The sequence below is a fragment of the Salminus brasiliensis genome, chromosome 14, assembly GCF_030463535.1.
Source record: "Salminus brasiliensis chromosome 14, fSalBra1.hap2, whole genome shotgun sequence".
NCBI lineage: Eukaryota > Metazoa > Chordata > Actinopteri > Characiformes > Bryconidae > Salminus > Salminus brasiliensis.
Genome location: NC_132891.1, coordinates 2021856 through 2037856, shown reverse-complemented (window position 1 = coordinate 2037856; position 16001 = coordinate 2021856). Strand labels below are relative to the sequence as shown.

Genomic DNA, 16001 nt, shown 5'->3' with positions numbered 1-16001 from the left:
GTCAGACGTATTCGTTACATAAGCGAAGAAGGAGAAGTCCATTTTCCAGCATGATTTGACCCAGATGGGATTCGAACCCACAATCCTCAGCTCCGAAGGCTGATGCCTTATACACTAGAACACTGGGCAAAACTCAAGCAAAGATTTTTAAAAATATCAAAGGAAAAATTGTAACAAAATTGCGCAGAAGTGTTGCTGGATATGTACATTTCAATTCACAAGCAAAACAATATTTAAAATCATTTGATCTGATATACGACACCCACAAATTGCAAATTAGTAAGAAAATTGCGCCAAACGGGAATCAAACCAGGGTCACAAGAATGGGAATCTTGCATGATACCACTACAGCATTAGCGCAGTCACCAGGAGATCAGGATTTCTTGGTCAATCAAAAGTATTCGTAAAAAAAAGCAAAAAAACAAGCTCTTGTACCTCCCACCATGATTTGACCCAGATGGGACTCAAACCCACAATCCTCAGCTCCGAAGGCTGATGCCTTATACATTAGAACACTGGGCAAAACTCAAGCAAAGATTTTTAAAAATATCAAAGGAAAAATTGTAACAAAATTGCGCAGAAGTGTTGCTGGATATGTACATTTCAATTCAAAAGCAAAACAATATTTAAAATCATTTGATCTGATACACGATTCCCACAAATTGCAAATTAGTAACAAAGCTGCACCAACCAGGAATCAAACCAGGGTCACAAGAATGGGAATCTTGCATGATACCACTACAGCATTAGCGCAGTCACCAGGAGATCAGGATTTCTTGGTCAATCAAAAGTATTTGTAAATAAAAGCAAAAAAACAAGCCCTTGTACCTCCCACCATGATTTGACCCAGAGGGGACTCGAACCCACAATCCTCAGCTCCGAAGGCTGATGCCTTATCCATTAGGCCACTGGGCCAAACTCAATAAGAGTTTTTTAAAAATATCAAAGGAAAAATTTTAACAAATTTGCGCAGAAGTGTTGCTGGATATGTTCATTTCAATTCACAAGCAAAGCAGTATTTAAAATCATTTCATCTGGTAGACGATTCCCACAAATTGCAAATTAGTAAGAAAATTGTGCCAACCGGGAATCAAACCCAGGTCGCAAGAATGGGAATCCTGCATGATACCACTACAGCATTAGCGCAGTAACCAGGAGATCTGGATTTCTTGGTCAATCAAAAGTATTCGTAAAAAAAAGCAAAAAAACAAGCTCTTGTACCTCCCACCATGATTTGACCCAGATGGGACTTGAACCCACAATCCTCAGCTCCGAAAGCTGATGCCTTATCCATTAGGCCACTGGGCCAAACTCAAGCACAGTTTTTTTAAAATATCAAAGGAAAAATTGTAACAAAATTTCGCAGAAGTGTTGCTGGATATGTTCATTTCAATTCACAAGCAAAGCAGTATTTAAAATCATTTCATCTGGTAGACGATTCCCACAAATTGCAAATTAGTAAGAAAATTGTGCCAACCGGGAATCAAACCCAGGTCGCAAGAATGGGAATCCTGCATGATACCACTACACCATTAGCACAGTGCCCGGCTGACCAGGATTTCTTGGTCAGTCAAAAGTATTTGTAAATAAAGCAAAAAACAGGCTCCTGTACCTCCCACCATGATTTGACCCAGATGGGACTCGAACCCACAATCCTCAGCTCCGAAGGCTGATGCCTTATCCATTAGGCCACTGGGCCAAACTCAAGCTGACATTTTTAAAACTATCAAAGGAAAAATTGAAACAAAATAGAGCAGAAGGGTTGCTGGATATGTACATTTCAATTCACAAGCAAAGCAGTATTTGAAATCATTTGTTCTGGTACACGATTCCCACAAATTGCAAAATAACAAGAAAATTGCGCCAACCGGGAATCGAACCCGGGTCACAAGAATGGGAATCTTGCATGATACCACTACACCATTAGCGCAGTGGCAAGTAAATCAGGGTTTATTGGTAAGTCAGACGTATTCGTTACATAAGCGAAGAAGGAGAAGTCCATTTTCCAGCATGATTTGACCCAGATGGGATTCGAACCCACAATCCTCAGCTCCGAAGGCTGATGCCTTATACACTAGAACACTGGGCAAAACTCAAGCAAAGATTTTTAAAAATATCAAAGGAAAAATTGTAACAAAATTGCGCAGAAGTGTTGCTGGATATGTACATTTCAATTCACAAGCAAAACAATATTTAAAATCATTTGATCTGATATACGACACCCACAAATTGCAAATTAGTAAGAAAATTGCGCCAAACGGGAATCAAACCAGGGTCACAAGAATGGGAATCTTGCATGATACCACTACAGCATTAGCGCAGTCACCAGGAGATCAGGATTTCTTGGTCAATCAAAAGTATTCGTAAAAAAAAGCAAAAAAACAAGCTCTTGTACCTCCCACCATGATTTGACCCAGATGGGACTCAAACCCACAATCCTCAGCTCCGAAGGCTGATGCCTTATCCATTAGGCCACTGGGCCAAACTCAAGCTGATATTTTTAAAACTATCAAAGGAAAAATTGAAACAAAATAGAGCAGAAGGGTTGTTGGATATGTACATTTCAATTCACAAGCAAAGCAGTATTTGAAATCATTTGTTCTGGTACACGATTCCCACAAATTGCAAAATAACAAGAAAATTGCGCCAACCGGGAATCGAACCCGGGTCACAAGAATGGGAATCTTGCATGATACCACTACACCATTAGCGCAGTGGCAAGTAAATCAGGGTTTATTGGTAAGTCAGACATATTCGTTACATAAGCGAAGAAGGAGAAGTCCATTTTCCAGCATGATTTGACCCAGATGGGATTCGAACCCACAATCCTCAGCTCCGAAGGCTGATGCCTTATACACTAGAACACTGGGCAAAACTCAAGCAAAGATTTTTAAAAATATCAAAGGAAAAATTGTAACAAAATTGCGCAGAAGTGTTGCTGGATATGTACATTTCAATTCACAAGCAAAACAATATTTAAAATCATTTGATCTGATATACGACACCCACAAATTGCAAATTAGTAAGAAAATTGTGCCAAACAGGAATCAAACCAGGGTCACAAGAATGGGAATCTTGCATGATACCACTACAGCATTAGCGCAGTCACCAGGAGATCAGGATTTCTTGGTCAATCAAAAGTATTTGTAAAAAAAAGCAAAAAAACAAGCCCTTGTACCTCCCACCATGATTTGACCCAGAGGGGACTCGAACCCACAATCCTCAGCTCCGAAGGCTGATGCCTTATACATTAGGCCACTGGGCCAAACTCAATAAGAGTTTTTTAAAAATATCAAAGGAAAAATTGTAACAAATTTGCGCAGAAGTGTTGCTGGATATGTTCATTTCAATTCACAAGCAAAGCAGTATTTAAAATCATTTCATCTGGTAGACGATTCCCACAAATTGCAAATTAGTAAGAAAATTGTGCCAACCGGGAATCAAACCCAGGTCGCAAAAATGGGAATCCTGCATGATACCACTACAGCATTAGCGCAGTAACCAGGAGATCTGGATTTCTTGGTCAATCAAAAGTATTCGTAAAAAAAAGCAAAAAAACAAGCTCTTGTACCTCCCACCATGATTTGACCCAGCTGGGACTTGAACCCACAATCCTCAGCTCCGAAAGCTGATGCCTTATCCATTAGGCCACTGGGCCAAACTCAAGCAGAGTTTTTTTAAAATATCAAAGGAAAAATTGTAACAAAATTTCGCAGAAGTGTTGCTGGATATGTTCATTTCAATTCACAAGCAAAGCAGTATTTAAAATCATTTCATCTGGTAGACGATTCCCACAAATTGCAAATTAGTAAGAAAATTGTGCCAACCGGGAATCAAACCCAGGTCGCAAGAATGGGAATCCTGCATGATACCACTACACCATTAGCACAGTGCCCGGCTGACCAGGATTTCTTGGTCAGTCAAAAGTATTTGTAAATAAAGCAAAAAACAGGCTCCTGTACCTCCCACCATGATTTGACCCAGATGGGACTCGAACCCACAATCCTCAGCTCCGAAGGCTGATGCCTTATCCATTAGGCCACTGGGCCAAACTCAAGCTGACATTTTTAAAACTATCAAAGGAAAAATTGAAACAAAATAGAGCAGAAGGGTTGCTGGATATGTACATTTCAATTCACAAGCAAAGCAGTATTTGAAATCATTTGTTCTGGTACACGATTCCCACAAATTGCAAAATAACAAGAAAATTGCGCCAACCGGGAATCGAACCTGGGTCACAAGAATGGGAATCTTGCATGATACCACTACACCATTAGCGCAGTGGCAAGTAAATCAGGGTTTATTGGTAAGTCAGACGTATTCGTTACATAAGCGAAGAAGGAGAAGTCCATTTTCCAGCATGATTTGACCCAGATGGGATTCGAACCCACAATCCTCAGCTCCGAAGGCTGATGCCTTATACACTAGAACACTGGGCAAAACTCAAGCAAAGATTTTTAAAAATATCAAAGGAAAAATTGTAACAAAATTGCGCAGAAGTGTTGCTGGATATGTACATTTCAATTCACAAGCAAAACAATATTTAAAATCATTTGATCTGATATACGACACCCACAAATTGCAAATTAGTAAGAAAATTGCGCCAAACGGGAATCAAACCAGGGTCACAAGAATGGGAATCTTGCATGATACCACTACAGCATTAGCGCAGTCACCAGGAGATCAGGATTTCTTGGTCAATCAAAAGTATTCGTAAAAAAAAGCAAAAAAACAAGCTCTTGTACCTCCCACCATGATTTGACCCAGATGGGACTCAAACCCACAATCCTCAGCTCCGAAGGCTGATGCCTTATCCATTAGGCCACTGGGCCAAACTCAAGCTGATATTTTTAAAACTATCAAAGGAAAAATTGAAACAAAATAGAGCAGAAGGGTTGCTGGATATGTACATTTCAATTCACAAGCAAAGCAGTATTTGAAATCATTTGTTCTGGTACACGATTCCCACAAATTGCAAAATAACAAGAAAATTGCGCCAACCGGGAATCGAACCCGGGTCACAAGAATGGGAATCTTGCATGATACCACTACACCATTAGCGCAGTGGCAAGTAAATCAGGGTTTATTGGTAAGTCAGACATATTCGTTACATAAGCGAAGAAGGAGAAGTCCATTTTCCAGCATGATTTGACCCAGATGGGATTCGAACCCACAATCCTCAGCTCCGAAGGCTGATGCCTTATACACTAGAACACTGGGCAAAACTCAAGCAAAGATTTTTAAAAATATCAAAGGAAAAATTGTAACAAAATTGCGCAGAAGTGTTGCTGGATATGTACATTTCAATTCACAAGCAAAACAATATTTAAAATCATTTGATCTGATACACGATTCCCACAAATTGCAAAATAGTAACAAAGTTGCGCCAACCAGGAATCGAACCTGGGTCACAAGAATGGGAATCTTGCATGATACCACTACACCATTAGCGTAGTGACAAGTAAGTCAGGCTTTATTGGTAAGTCAGACGTATTCGTTACATAAGCAAAGAAGGAGAAGTCCATTTTCCAGCATGACTTGACCCAGATGGGAATCGAACCCACAATCCTCAGCTGCAAAGGCTGATGCCTTATACATTAGAACACTGGGCAAAACTCAAGCAAAGATTTTTAAAAATATCAAATGAAAAATTGTAACAAAATTGCGCAGAAGTGTTGCTGGATATGTACATTTCAATTCACAAGCAAAACAATATTTAAAATCATTTGATCTGATATACGACACCCACAAATTGCAAATTAGTAAGAAAATTGTGCCAAACAGGAATCAAACCAGGGTCACAAGAATGGGAATCTTGCATGATACCACTACAGCATTAGCGCAGTCACCAGGAGATCAGGATTTCTTGGTCAATCAAAAGTATTTGTAAAAAAAAGCAAAAAAACAAGCCCTTGTACCTCCCACCATGATTTGACCCAGAGGGGACTCGAACCCACAATCCTCAGCTCCGAAGGCTGATGCCTTATACATTAGGCCACTGGGCCAAACTCAATAAGAGTTTTTTAAAAATATCAAAGGAAAAATTGTAACAAATTTGCGCAGAAGTGTTGCTGGATATGTTCATTTCAATTCTCAAGCAAAGCAGTATTTAAAATCATTTCATCTGGTAGACGATTCCCACAAATTGCAAATTAGTAAGAAAATTGTGCCAACCGGGAATCAAACCCAGGTCGCAAAAATGGGAATCCTGCATGATACCACTACAGCATTAGCGCAGTAACCAGGAGATCTGGATTTCTTGGTCAATCAAAAGTATTCGTAAAAAAAAGCAAAAAAACAAGCTCTTGTACCTCCCACCATGATTTGACCCAGATGGGACTTGAACCCACAATCCTCAGCTCCGAAAGCTGATGCCTTATCCATTAGGCCACTGGGCCAAACTCAAGCAGAGTTTTTTTAAAATATCAAAGGAAAAATTGTAACAAAATTTCGCAGAAGTGTTGCTGGATATGTTCATTTCAATTCACAAGCAAAGCAGTATTTAAAATCATTTCATCTGGTAGACGATTCCCACAAATTGCAAATTAGTAAGAAAATTGTGCCAACCGGGAATCAAACCCAGGTCGCAAGAATGGGAATCCTGCATGATACCACTACACCATTAGCACAGTGCCCGGCTGACCAGGATTTCTTGGTCAGTCAAAAGTATTTGTAAATAAAGCAAAAAACAGGCTCCTGTACCTCCCACCATGATTTGACCCAGATGGGACTCGAACCCACAATCCTCAGCTCCGAAGGCTGATGCCTTATCCATTAGGCCACTGGGCCAAACTCAAGCTGACATTTTTAAAACTATCAAAGGAAAAATTGAAACAAAATAGAGCAGAAGGGTTGCTGGATATGTACATTTCAATTCACAAGCAAAGCAGTATTTGAAATCATTTGTTCTGGTACACGATTCCCACAAATTGCAAAATAACAAGAAAATTGCGCCAACCGGGAATCGAACCCGGGTCACAAGAATGGGAATCTTGCATGATACCACTACACCATTAGCGCAGTGGCAAGTAAATCAGGGTTTATTGGTAAGTCAGACGTATTCGTTACATAAGCGAAGAAGGAGAAGTCCATTTTCCAGCATGATTTGACCCAGATGGGATTCGAACCCACAATCCTCAGCTCCGAAGGCTGATGCCTTATACACTAGAACACTGGGCAAAACTCAAGCAAAGATTTTTAAAAATATCAAAGGAAAAATTGTAACAAAATTGCGCAGAAGTGTTGCTGGATATGTACATTTCAATTCACAAGCAAAACAATATTTAAAATCATTTGATCTGATATACGACACCCACAAATTGCAAATTAGTAAGAAAATTGCGCCAAACGGGAATCAAACCAGGGTCACAAGAATGGGAATCTTGCATGATACCACTACAGCATTAGCGCAGTCACCAGGAGATCAGGATTTCTTGGTCAATCAAAAGTATTCGTAAAAAAAAGCAAAAAAACAAGCTCTTGTACCTCCCACCATGATTTGACCCAGATGGGACTCGAACCCACAATCCTCAGCTCCGAAGGCTGATGCCTTATCCATTAGGCCACTGGGCCAAACTCAAGCTGATATTTTTAAAACTATCAAAGGAAAAATTGAAACAAAATAGAGCAGAAGGGTTGCCGGATATGTACATTTCAATTCACAAGCAAAGCAGTATTTGAAATCATTTGTTCTGGTACACGATTCCCACAAATTGCAAAATAACAAGAAAATTGCGCCAACCGGGAATCGAACCCGGGTCACAAGAATGGGAATCTTGCATGACACCACTACACCATTAGCGCAGTGGCAAGTAAATCAGGGTTTATTGGTAAGTCAGACATATTCGTTACATAAGCGAAGAAGGAGAAGTCCATTTTCCAGCATGATTTGACCCAGATGGGATTCGAACCCACAATCCTCAGCTCCGAAGGCTGATGCCTTATACACTAGAACACTGGGCAAAACTCAAGCAAAGATTTTTAAAAATATCAAAGGAAAAATTGAAACAAAATTGCGCAGAAGTGTTGCTGGATATGTACATTTCAATTCACAAGCAAAACAATATTTAAAATCATTTGATCTGATACACGATTCCCACAAATTGCAAAATAGTAACAAAGTTGCGCCAACCAGGAATCGAACCTGGGTCACAAGAATGGGAATCTTGCATGATACCACTACACCATTAGCTCAGTGACAAGTAAGTCAGGCTTTATTGGTAAGTCAGACGTATTCGTTACATAAGCAAAGAAGGAGAAGTCCATTTTCCAGCATGACTTGACCCAGATGGGATTCGAACCCACAATCCTCAGCTGCAAAGGCTGATGCCTTATACATTAGAACACTGGGCAAAACTCAAGCAAAGATTTTTAAAAATATCAAATGAAAAATTGTAACAAAATTGCGCAGAAGTGTTGCTGGATATGTACATTTCAATTCACAAGCAAAACAATATTTAAAATCATTTGATCTGATATACGACACCCACAAATTGCAAATTAGTAAGAAAATTGCCCCAAACAGGAATCAAACCAGGGTCACAAGAATGGGAATCTTGCATGATACCACTACAGCATTAGCGCAGTCACCAGGAGATCAGGATTTCTTGGTCAATCAAAAGTATTTGTAAAAAAAAGCAAAAAAACAAGCCCTTGTACCTCCCACCATGATTTGACCCAGAGGGGACTCGAACCCACAATCCTCAGCTCCGAAGGCTGATGCCTTATACATTAGGCCACTGGGCCAAACTCAATAAGAGTTTTTTAAAAATATCAAAGGAAAAATTGTAACAAATTTGCGCAGAAGTGTTGCTGGATATGTTCATTTCAATTCACAAGCAAAGCAGTATTTAAAATCATTTCATCTGGTAGACGATTCCCACAAATTGCAAATTAGTAAGAAAATTGTGCCAACCGGGAATCAAACCCAGGTCGCAAGAATGGGAATCCTGCATGATACCACTACACCATTAGCACAGTGCCCGGCTGACCAGGATTTCTTGGTCAGTCAAAAGTATTTGTAAATAAAGCAAAAAACAGGCTCCTGTACCTCCCACCATGATTTGACCCAGATGGGACTCGAACCCACAATCCTCAGCTCCGAAGGCTGATGCCTTATCCATTAGGCCACTGGGCCAAACTCAAGCTGACATTTTTAAAACTATCAAAGGAAAAATTGAAACAAAATAGAGCAGAAGGGTTGCTGGATATGTACATTTCAATTCACAAGCAAAGCAGTATTTGAAATCATTTGTTCTGGTACACGATTCCCACAAATTGCAAAATAACAAGAAAATTGCGCCAACCGGGAATCGAACCCGGGTCACAAGAATGGGAATCTTGCATGATACCACTACACCATTAGCGCAGTGGCAAGTAAATCAGGGTTTATTGGTAAGTCAGACGTATTCGTTACATAAGCGAAGAAGGAGAAGTCCATTTTCCAGCATGATTTGACCCAGATGGGATTCGAACCCACAATCCTCAGCTCCGAAGGCTGATGCCTTATACACTAGAACACTGGGCAAAACTCAAGCAAAGATTTTTAAAAATATCAAAGGAAAAATTGTAACAAAATTGCGCAGAAGTGTTGCTGGATATGTACATTTCAATTCACAAGCAAAACAATATTTAAAATCATTTGATCTGATATACGACACCCACAAATTGCAAATTAGTAAGAAAATTGCGCCAAACGGGAATCAAACCAGGGTCACAAGAATGGGAATCTTGCATGATACCACTACAGCATTAGCGCAGTCACCAGGAGATCAGGATTTCTTGGTCAATCAAAAGTATTCGTAAAAAAAAGCAAAAAAACAAGCTCTTGTACCTCCCACCATGATTTGACCCAGATGGGACTCGAACCCACAATCCTCAGCTCCGAAGGCTGATGCCTTATCCATTAGGCCACTGGGCCAAACTCAAGCTGATATTTTTAAAACTATCAAAGGAAAAATTGAAACAAAATAGAGCAGAAGGGTTGCCGGATATGTACATTTCAATTCACAAGCAAAGCAGTATTTGAAATCATTTGTTCTGGTACACGATTCCCACAAATTGCAAAATAACAAGAAAATTGCGCCAACCGGGAATCGAACCCGGGTCACAAGAATGGGAATCTTGCATGACACCACTACACCATTAGCGCAGTGGCAAGTAAATCAGGGTTTATTGGTAAGTCAGACATATTCGTTACATAAGCGAAGAAGGAGAAGTCCATTTTCCAGCATGATTTGACCCAGATGGGATTCGAACCCACAATCCTCAGCTCCGAAGGCTGATGCCTTATACACTAGAACACTGGGCAAAACTCAAGCAAAGATTTTTAAAAATATCAAAGGAAAAATTGAAACAAAATTGCGCAGAAGTGTTGCTGGATATGTACATTTCAATTCACAAGCAAAACAATATTTAAAATCATTTGATCTGATACACGATTCCCACAAATTGCAAAATAGTAACAAAGTTGCGCCAACCAGGAATCGAACCTGGGTCACAAGAATGGGAATCTTGCATGATACCACTACACCATTAGCTTAGTGACAAGTAAGTCAGGCTTTATTGGTAAGTCAGACGTATTCGTTACATAAGCAAAGAAGGAGAAGTCCATTTTCCAGCATGACTTGACCCAGATGGGAATCGAACCCACAATCCTCAGCTGCAAAGGCTGATGCCTTATACATTAGAACACTGGGCAAAACTCAAGCAAAGATTTTTAAAAATATCAAATGAAAAATTGTAACAAAATTGCGCAGAAGTGTTGCTGGATATGTACATTTCAATTCACAAGCAAAACAATATTTAAAATCATTTGATCTGATATACGACACCCACAAATTGCAAATTAGTAAGAAAATTGCGCCAAACAGGAATCAAACCAGGGTCACAAGAATGGGAATCTTGCATGATACCACTACAGCATTAGCGCAGTCACCAGGAGATCAGGATTTCTTGGTCAATCAAAAGTATTTGTAAAAAAAAGCAAAAAAACAAGCCCTTGTACCTCCCACCATGATTTGACCCAGAGGGGACTCGAACCCACAATCCTCAGCTCCGAAGGCTGATGCCTTATACATTAGGCCACTGGGCCAAACTCAATAAGAGTTTTTTAAAAATATCAAAGGAAAAATTGTAACAAATTTGCGCAGAAGTGTTGCTGGATATGTTCATTTCAATTCACAAGCAAAGCAGTATTTAAAATCATTTCATCTGGTAGACGATTCCCACAAATTGCAAATTAGTAAGAAAATTGTGCCAACCGGGAATCAAACCCAGGTCGCAAAAATGGGAATCCTGCATGATACCACTACAGCATTAGCGCAGTAACCAGGAGATCAGGATTTCTTGGTCAATCAAAAGTATTCGTAAAAAAAAGCAAAAAAACAAGCTCTCGTACCTCCTACCATGATTTGACCCAGATGGGACTCGAACCCACAATCCTCAGCTCTGAAGGCTGATGCCTTATCCATTAGGCCACTGGGCCAAACTCAAGCTGACATTTTTAAAAATATCAAAGGAAAAAATGAAACAAAATAGAGCAGAAGGGTTGCTGGATATGTACATTTCAATTCACAAGCAAAGCAGTATTTGAAATCATTTGTTCTGGTACACGATTCCCACAAATTGCAAATTAGTAAGAAAATTGCTCCAACCGGGAATCGAACCCAGGTCACAAGAATGGGAATCTTTCATGATACCACTACACCATTAGCGCAGTGGCAAGTACATCAGGGTTTATTGGTAAGTCAGACGTATTCGTTACATAAGCAAAGAAGGAGAAGTCCATTTTCCAGCATGATTTGACCCAGATGGGATTCGAACCCACAATCCTCAGCTCCGAAGGCTGATGCCTTATACATTAGAACACTGGGCAAAACTCAAGCAAAGATTTTTAAAAATATCAAAGGAAAAATTGTAACAAAATTGCGCAGAAGTGTTGCTGGATATGTACATTTCAATTCAAAAGCAAAACAATATTTAAAATCATTTGATCTGATACACGATTCCCACAAATTGCAAATTAGTAACAAAGCTGCACCAACCAGGAATCAAACCAGGGTCACAAGAATGGGAATCTTGCATGATACCACTACAGCATTAGCGCAGTCACCAGGAGATCAGGATTTCTTGGTCAATCAAAAGTATTCGTAAAAAAAAGCAAAAAAACAAGCTCTTGTACCTCCCACCATGATTTGACCCAGATGGGACTTGAACCCACAATCCTCAGCTCCGAAGGCTGATGCCTTATCCATTAGGCCACTGGGCCAAACTCAAGCAGAGTTTTTTTAAAATATCAAAGGAAAAATTGTAACAAAATTTCGCAGAAGTGTTGCTGGATATGTTCATTTCAATTCACAAGCAAAGCAGTATTTAAAATCATTTCATCTGGTAGACGATTCCCACAAATTGCAAATTAGTAAGAAAATTGTGCCAACCGGGAATCAAACCAAGGTCGCAAGAATGGGAATCCTGCATGATACCACTACACCATTAGCACAGTGCCCGGCTGACCAGGATTTCTTGGTCAGTCAAAAGTATTTGTAAATAAAGCAAAAAACAGGCTCCTGTACCTCCCACCATGATTTGACCCAGATGGGACTCGAACCCACAATCCTCAGGTCCGAAGGCTGATGCCTTATCCATTAGGCCACTGGGCCAAACTCAAGCTGACATTTTTAAAACTATCAAAGGAAAAATTGAAACAAAATAGAGCAGAAGGGTTGCTGGATATGTACATTTCAATTCACAAGCAAAGCAGTATTTGAAATCATTTGTTCTGGTACACGATTCCCACAAAATGCAAAATAACAAGAAAATTGCGCCAACCGGGAATCGAACCCGGGTCACAAGAATGGGAATCTTGCATGATACCACTACACCATTAGCGCAGTGGCAAGTAAATCAGGGTTTATTGGTAAGTCAGACGTATTCGTTACATAAGCGAAGAAGGAGAAGTCCATTTTCCAGCATGATTTGACCCAGATGGGATTCGAACCCACAATCCTCAGCTCCGAAGGCTGATGCCTTATACACTAGAACACTGGGCAAAACTCAAGCAAAGATTTTTAAAAATATCAAAGTAAAAATTGTAACAAAATTGCGCAGAAGTGTTGCTGGATATGTACATTTCAATTCACAAGCAAAACAATATTTAAAATCATTTGATCTGATATACGACACCCACAAATTGCAAATTAGTAAGAAAATTGCGCCAAACGGGAATCAAACCAGGGTCACAAGAATGGGAATCTTGCATGATACCACTACAGCATTAGCGCAGTCACCAGGAGATCAGGATTTCTTGGTCAATCAAAAGTATTCGTAAAAAAAAGCAAAAAAACAAGCTCTTGTACCTCCCACCATGATTTGACCCAGATGGGACTCGAACCCACAATCCTCAGCTCCGAAGGCTGATGCCTTATCCATTAGGCCACTGGGCCAAACTCAAGCTGACATTTTTAAAACTATCAAAGGAAAAATTGAAACAAAATAGAGCAGAAGGGTTGCTGGATATGTACATTTCAATTCACAAGCAAAGCAGTATTTGAAATCATTTGTTCTGGTACACGATTCCCACAAATTGCAAAATAACAAGAAAATTGCGCCAACCGGGAATCGAACCCGGGTCACAAGAATGGGAATCTTGCATGATACCACTACACCATTAGCGCAGTGGCAAGTAAATCAGGGTTTATTGGTAAGTCAGACATATTCGTTACATAAGCGAAGAAGGAGAAGTCCATTTTCCAGCATGATTTGACCCAGATGGGATTCGAACCCACAATCCTCAGCTCCGAAGGCTGATGCCTTATACACTAGAACACTGGGCAAAACTCAAGCAAAGATTTTTAAAAATATCAAAGGAAAAATTGTAACAAAATTGCGCAGAAGTGTTGCTGGATATGTACATTTCAATTCACAAGCAAAACAATATTTAAAATCATTTGATCTGATACACGATTCCCACAAATTGCAAATTAGTAACAAAGTTGCGCCAACCAGGAATCGAACCTGGGTCACAAGAATGGGAATCTTGCATGATACCACTACACCATTAGCGTAGTGACAAGTAAGTCAGGCTTTATTGGTAAGTCAGACGTATTCGTTACATAAGCAAAGAAGGAGAAGTCCATTTTCCAGCATGACTTGACCCAGATGGGAATCGAACCCACAATCCTCAGCTGCAAAGGCTGATGCCTTATACATTAGAACACTGGGCAAAACTCAAGCAAAGATTTTTAAAAATATCAAATGAAAAATTGTAACAAAATTGCGCAGAAGTGTTGCTGGATATGTACATTTCAATTCACAAGCAAAACAATATTTAAAATCATTTGATCTGATATACGACACCCACAAATTGCAAATTAGTAAGAAAATTGCGCCAAACAGGAATCAAACCAGGGTCACAAGAATGGGAATCTTGCATGATACCACTACAGCATTAGCGCAGTCACCAGGAGATCAGGATTTCTTGGTCAATCAAAAGTATTTGTAAAAAAAAGCAAAAAAACAAGCCCTTGTACCTCCCACCATGATTTGACCCAGAGGGGACTCGAACCCACAATCCTCAGCTCCGAAGGTTGATGCCTTATACATTAGGCCACTGGGCCAAACTCAATAAGAGTTTTTTAAAAATATCAAAGGAAAAATTGTAACAAATTTGCGCAGAAGTGTTGCTGGATATGTTCATTTCAATTCACAAGCAAAGCAGTATTTAAAATCATTTCATCTGGTAGACGATTCCCACAAATTGCAAATTAGTAAGAAAATTGTGCCAACCGAGAATCAAACCCAGGTCGCAAGAATGGGAATCTTGCATGATACCACTACAGCATTAGCGCAGTCACCAGGAGATCAGGATTTCTTGGTCAATCAAAAGTATTCGTAAAAAAAAAGCAAAAAAACAAGCTCTTGTACCTCCCACCATGATTTGACCCAGATGGGACTCGAACCCACAATCCTCAGCTCCGAAGGCTGATGCCTTATCCATTAGGCCACTGGGCCAAACTCAAGCAGAGTTTTTTTAAAATATCAAAGGAAAAATTGTAACAAAATTGCGCAGAAGTGTTGCTGGATATGTTCATTTCAATTCACAAGCAAAGCAGTATTTAAAATCATTTCATCTGGTAGACGATTCCCACAAATTGCAAATTAGTAAGAAAATTGTGCCAACCGGAAATCAAACCCAGGTCGCAAGAATGGGAATCCTGCATGATACCACTACACCATTAGCACAGTGCCCGGCTGACCAGGATTTCTTGGTCAGTCAAAAGTATTTGTAAATAAAGCAAAAAACAGGCTCCTGTACCTCCCACCATGATTTGACCAAGATGGGACTCGAACCCACAATCCTCAGCTCCGAAGGCTGATGCCTTATCCATTAGGCCACTGGGCTAAACTCAAGCTGACATTTTTAAAAATATCAAAGGAAAAAATGAAACAAAATAGAGCAGAAGGGTTGCTGGATATGTACATTTCAATTCACAAGCAAAGCAGTATTTGAAATCATTTGTTCTGGTACACGATTCCCACAAATTGCAAATTAGTAAGAAAATTGCGCCAACCGGGAATCGAACCCGGGTCACAAGAATGGGAATCTTGCAAGATACCACTACACCATTAGCGCCGTGGCAAGTAAGTCAGGCTTTATTGGTAAGTCAGACGTATTCGTTACATAAGCAAAGAAGGAGAAGTCCATTTTCCAGCATGACTTGACCCAGATGGGAATCGAACCCACAATCCTCAGCTGCAAAGGCTGATGCCTTATACATTAGAACACTGGGCAAAACTCAAGCAAAGATTTTTAAAAATATCAAATGAAAAATTGTAACAAAATTGCGCAGAAGTGTTGCTGGATATGTACATTTCAATTCACAAGCAAAACAATATTTAAAATCATTTGATCTGATACACGACACCCACAAATTGCAAATTAGTAAGAAAATTGCGCCAAACGGGAATCAAACCAGGGTCACAAGAATGGGAATCTTGCATGA

The 16001-nt window shown here is 39.8% G+C and overlaps 36 non-coding genes across 36 annotated transcripts; all 36 read right to left on the bottom strand.

Moving 5' to 3' along the window:
- Positions 1–842: 842 nt before the first annotated feature.
- On the bottom strand, positions 843–915 carry trnar-ucg (transfer RNA arginine (anticodon UCG)). The gene has a single exon. It is a non-coding gene; the product is annotated as a tRNA-Arg (tRNA).
- A 320-nt stretch (positions 916–1235) lies between these two features.
- Positions 1236–1308, bottom strand: trnar-ucg (transfer RNA arginine (anticodon UCG)). Its single transcript has one exon. It is a non-coding gene; the product is annotated as a tRNA-Arg (tRNA).
- Positions 1309–1468: 160 nt separating this feature from the next.
- Positions 1469–1539, bottom strand: trnag-ccc (transfer RNA glycine (anticodon CCC)). The gene has a single exon. It is a non-coding gene; the product is annotated as a tRNA-Gly (tRNA).
- An 87-nt stretch (positions 1540–1626) lies between these two features.
- trnar-ucg (transfer RNA arginine (anticodon UCG)) lies at positions 1627–1699 on the bottom strand. Its single transcript has one exon. It is a non-coding gene; the product is annotated as a tRNA-Arg (tRNA).
- Positions 1700–1859: 160 nt separating this feature from the next.
- trnag-ccc (transfer RNA glycine (anticodon CCC)) lies at positions 1860–1930 on the bottom strand. Its single transcript has one exon. It is a non-coding gene; the product is annotated as a tRNA-Gly (tRNA).
- A 479-nt stretch (positions 1931–2409) lies between these two features.
- trnar-ucg (transfer RNA arginine (anticodon UCG)) lies at positions 2410–2482 on the bottom strand. The gene has a single exon. It is a non-coding gene; the product is annotated as a tRNA-Arg (tRNA).
- A 160-nt stretch (positions 2483–2642) lies between these two features.
- Positions 2643–2713, bottom strand: trnag-ccc (transfer RNA glycine (anticodon CCC)). The gene has a single exon. It is a non-coding gene; the product is annotated as a tRNA-Gly (tRNA).
- Positions 2714–3585: 872 nt separating this feature from the next.
- On the bottom strand, positions 3586–3658 carry trnar-ucg (transfer RNA arginine (anticodon UCG)). The gene has a single exon. It is a non-coding gene; the product is annotated as a tRNA-Arg (tRNA).
- A 160-nt stretch (positions 3659–3818) lies between these two features.
- trnag-ccc (transfer RNA glycine (anticodon CCC)) lies at positions 3819–3889 on the bottom strand. Its single transcript has one exon. It is a non-coding gene; the product is annotated as a tRNA-Gly (tRNA).
- Positions 3890–3976: 87 nt separating this feature from the next.
- On the bottom strand, positions 3977–4049 carry trnar-ucg (transfer RNA arginine (anticodon UCG)). Its single transcript has one exon. It is a non-coding gene; the product is annotated as a tRNA-Arg (tRNA).
- A 160-nt stretch (positions 4050–4209) lies between these two features.
- On the bottom strand, positions 4210–4280 carry trnag-ccc (transfer RNA glycine (anticodon CCC)). Its single transcript has one exon. It is a non-coding gene; the product is annotated as a tRNA-Gly (tRNA).
- A 479-nt stretch (positions 4281–4759) lies between these two features.
- Positions 4760–4832, bottom strand: trnar-ucg (transfer RNA arginine (anticodon UCG)). The gene has a single exon. It is a non-coding gene; the product is annotated as a tRNA-Arg (tRNA).
- A 160-nt stretch (positions 4833–4992) lies between these two features.
- trnag-ccc (transfer RNA glycine (anticodon CCC)) lies at positions 4993–5063 on the bottom strand. Its single transcript has one exon. It is a non-coding gene; the product is annotated as a tRNA-Gly (tRNA).
- Positions 5064–5382: 319 nt separating this feature from the next.
- On the bottom strand, positions 5383–5453 carry trnag-ccc (transfer RNA glycine (anticodon CCC)). The gene has a single exon. It is a non-coding gene; the product is annotated as a tRNA-Gly (tRNA).
- An 872-nt stretch (positions 5454–6325) lies between these two features.
- trnar-ucg (transfer RNA arginine (anticodon UCG)) lies at positions 6326–6398 on the bottom strand. Its single transcript has one exon. It is a non-coding gene; the product is annotated as a tRNA-Arg (tRNA).
- Positions 6399–6558: 160 nt separating this feature from the next.
- Positions 6559–6629, bottom strand: trnag-ccc (transfer RNA glycine (anticodon CCC)). Its single transcript has one exon. It is a non-coding gene; the product is annotated as a tRNA-Gly (tRNA).
- An 87-nt stretch (positions 6630–6716) lies between these two features.
- Positions 6717–6789, bottom strand: trnar-ucg (transfer RNA arginine (anticodon UCG)). The gene has a single exon. It is a non-coding gene; the product is annotated as a tRNA-Arg (tRNA).
- Positions 6790–6949: 160 nt separating this feature from the next.
- On the bottom strand, positions 6950–7020 carry trnag-ccc (transfer RNA glycine (anticodon CCC)). Its single transcript has one exon. It is a non-coding gene; the product is annotated as a tRNA-Gly (tRNA).
- A 479-nt stretch (positions 7021–7499) lies between these two features.
- trnar-ucg (transfer RNA arginine (anticodon UCG)) lies at positions 7500–7572 on the bottom strand. Its single transcript has one exon. It is a non-coding gene; the product is annotated as a tRNA-Arg (tRNA).
- Positions 7573–7732: 160 nt separating this feature from the next.
- On the bottom strand, positions 7733–7803 carry trnag-ccc (transfer RNA glycine (anticodon CCC)). The gene has a single exon. It is a non-coding gene; the product is annotated as a tRNA-Gly (tRNA).
- A 319-nt stretch (positions 7804–8122) lies between these two features.
- On the bottom strand, positions 8123–8193 carry trnag-ccc (transfer RNA glycine (anticodon CCC)). The gene has a single exon. It is a non-coding gene; the product is annotated as a tRNA-Gly (tRNA).
- A 712-nt stretch (positions 8194–8905) lies between these two features.
- trnag-ccc (transfer RNA glycine (anticodon CCC)) lies at positions 8906–8976 on the bottom strand. The gene has a single exon. It is a non-coding gene; the product is annotated as a tRNA-Gly (tRNA).
- An 87-nt stretch (positions 8977–9063) lies between these two features.
- On the bottom strand, positions 9064–9136 carry trnar-ucg (transfer RNA arginine (anticodon UCG)). Its single transcript has one exon. It is a non-coding gene; the product is annotated as a tRNA-Arg (tRNA).
- A 160-nt stretch (positions 9137–9296) lies between these two features.
- trnag-ccc (transfer RNA glycine (anticodon CCC)) lies at positions 9297–9367 on the bottom strand. Its single transcript has one exon. It is a non-coding gene; the product is annotated as a tRNA-Gly (tRNA).
- A 479-nt stretch (positions 9368–9846) lies between these two features.
- trnar-ucg (transfer RNA arginine (anticodon UCG)) lies at positions 9847–9919 on the bottom strand. Its single transcript has one exon. It is a non-coding gene; the product is annotated as a tRNA-Arg (tRNA).
- Positions 9920–10079: 160 nt separating this feature from the next.
- trnag-ccc (transfer RNA glycine (anticodon CCC)) lies at positions 10080–10150 on the bottom strand. The gene has a single exon. It is a non-coding gene; the product is annotated as a tRNA-Gly (tRNA).
- Positions 10151–10469: 319 nt separating this feature from the next.
- trnag-ccc (transfer RNA glycine (anticodon CCC)) lies at positions 10470–10540 on the bottom strand. Its single transcript has one exon. It is a non-coding gene; the product is annotated as a tRNA-Gly (tRNA).
- Positions 10541–11645: 1105 nt separating this feature from the next.
- trnag-ccc (transfer RNA glycine (anticodon CCC)) lies at positions 11646–11716 on the bottom strand. Its single transcript has one exon. It is a non-coding gene; the product is annotated as a tRNA-Gly (tRNA).
- Positions 11717–12195: 479 nt separating this feature from the next.
- Positions 12196–12268, bottom strand: trnar-ucg (transfer RNA arginine (anticodon UCG)). Its single transcript has one exon. It is a non-coding gene; the product is annotated as a tRNA-Arg (tRNA).
- Positions 12269–12586: 318 nt separating this feature from the next.
- On the bottom strand, positions 12587–12659 carry trnar-ucg (transfer RNA arginine (anticodon UCG)). The gene has a single exon. It is a non-coding gene; the product is annotated as a tRNA-Arg (tRNA).
- Positions 12660–12819: 160 nt separating this feature from the next.
- Positions 12820–12890, bottom strand: trnag-ccc (transfer RNA glycine (anticodon CCC)). The gene has a single exon. It is a non-coding gene; the product is annotated as a tRNA-Gly (tRNA).
- A 479-nt stretch (positions 12891–13369) lies between these two features.
- On the bottom strand, positions 13370–13442 carry trnar-ucg (transfer RNA arginine (anticodon UCG)). The gene has a single exon. It is a non-coding gene; the product is annotated as a tRNA-Arg (tRNA).
- A 160-nt stretch (positions 13443–13602) lies between these two features.
- Positions 13603–13673, bottom strand: trnag-ccc (transfer RNA glycine (anticodon CCC)). Its single transcript has one exon. It is a non-coding gene; the product is annotated as a tRNA-Gly (tRNA).
- A 319-nt stretch (positions 13674–13992) lies between these two features.
- trnag-ccc (transfer RNA glycine (anticodon CCC)) lies at positions 13993–14063 on the bottom strand. Its single transcript has one exon. It is a non-coding gene; the product is annotated as a tRNA-Gly (tRNA).
- Positions 14064–14936: 873 nt separating this feature from the next.
- Positions 14937–15009, bottom strand: trnar-ucg (transfer RNA arginine (anticodon UCG)). Its single transcript has one exon. It is a non-coding gene; the product is annotated as a tRNA-Arg (tRNA).
- Positions 15010–15560: 551 nt separating this feature from the next.
- trnag-ccc (transfer RNA glycine (anticodon CCC)) lies at positions 15561–15631 on the bottom strand. Its single transcript has one exon. It is a non-coding gene; the product is annotated as a tRNA-Gly (tRNA).
- Positions 15632–16001: the final 370 nt, after the last annotated feature.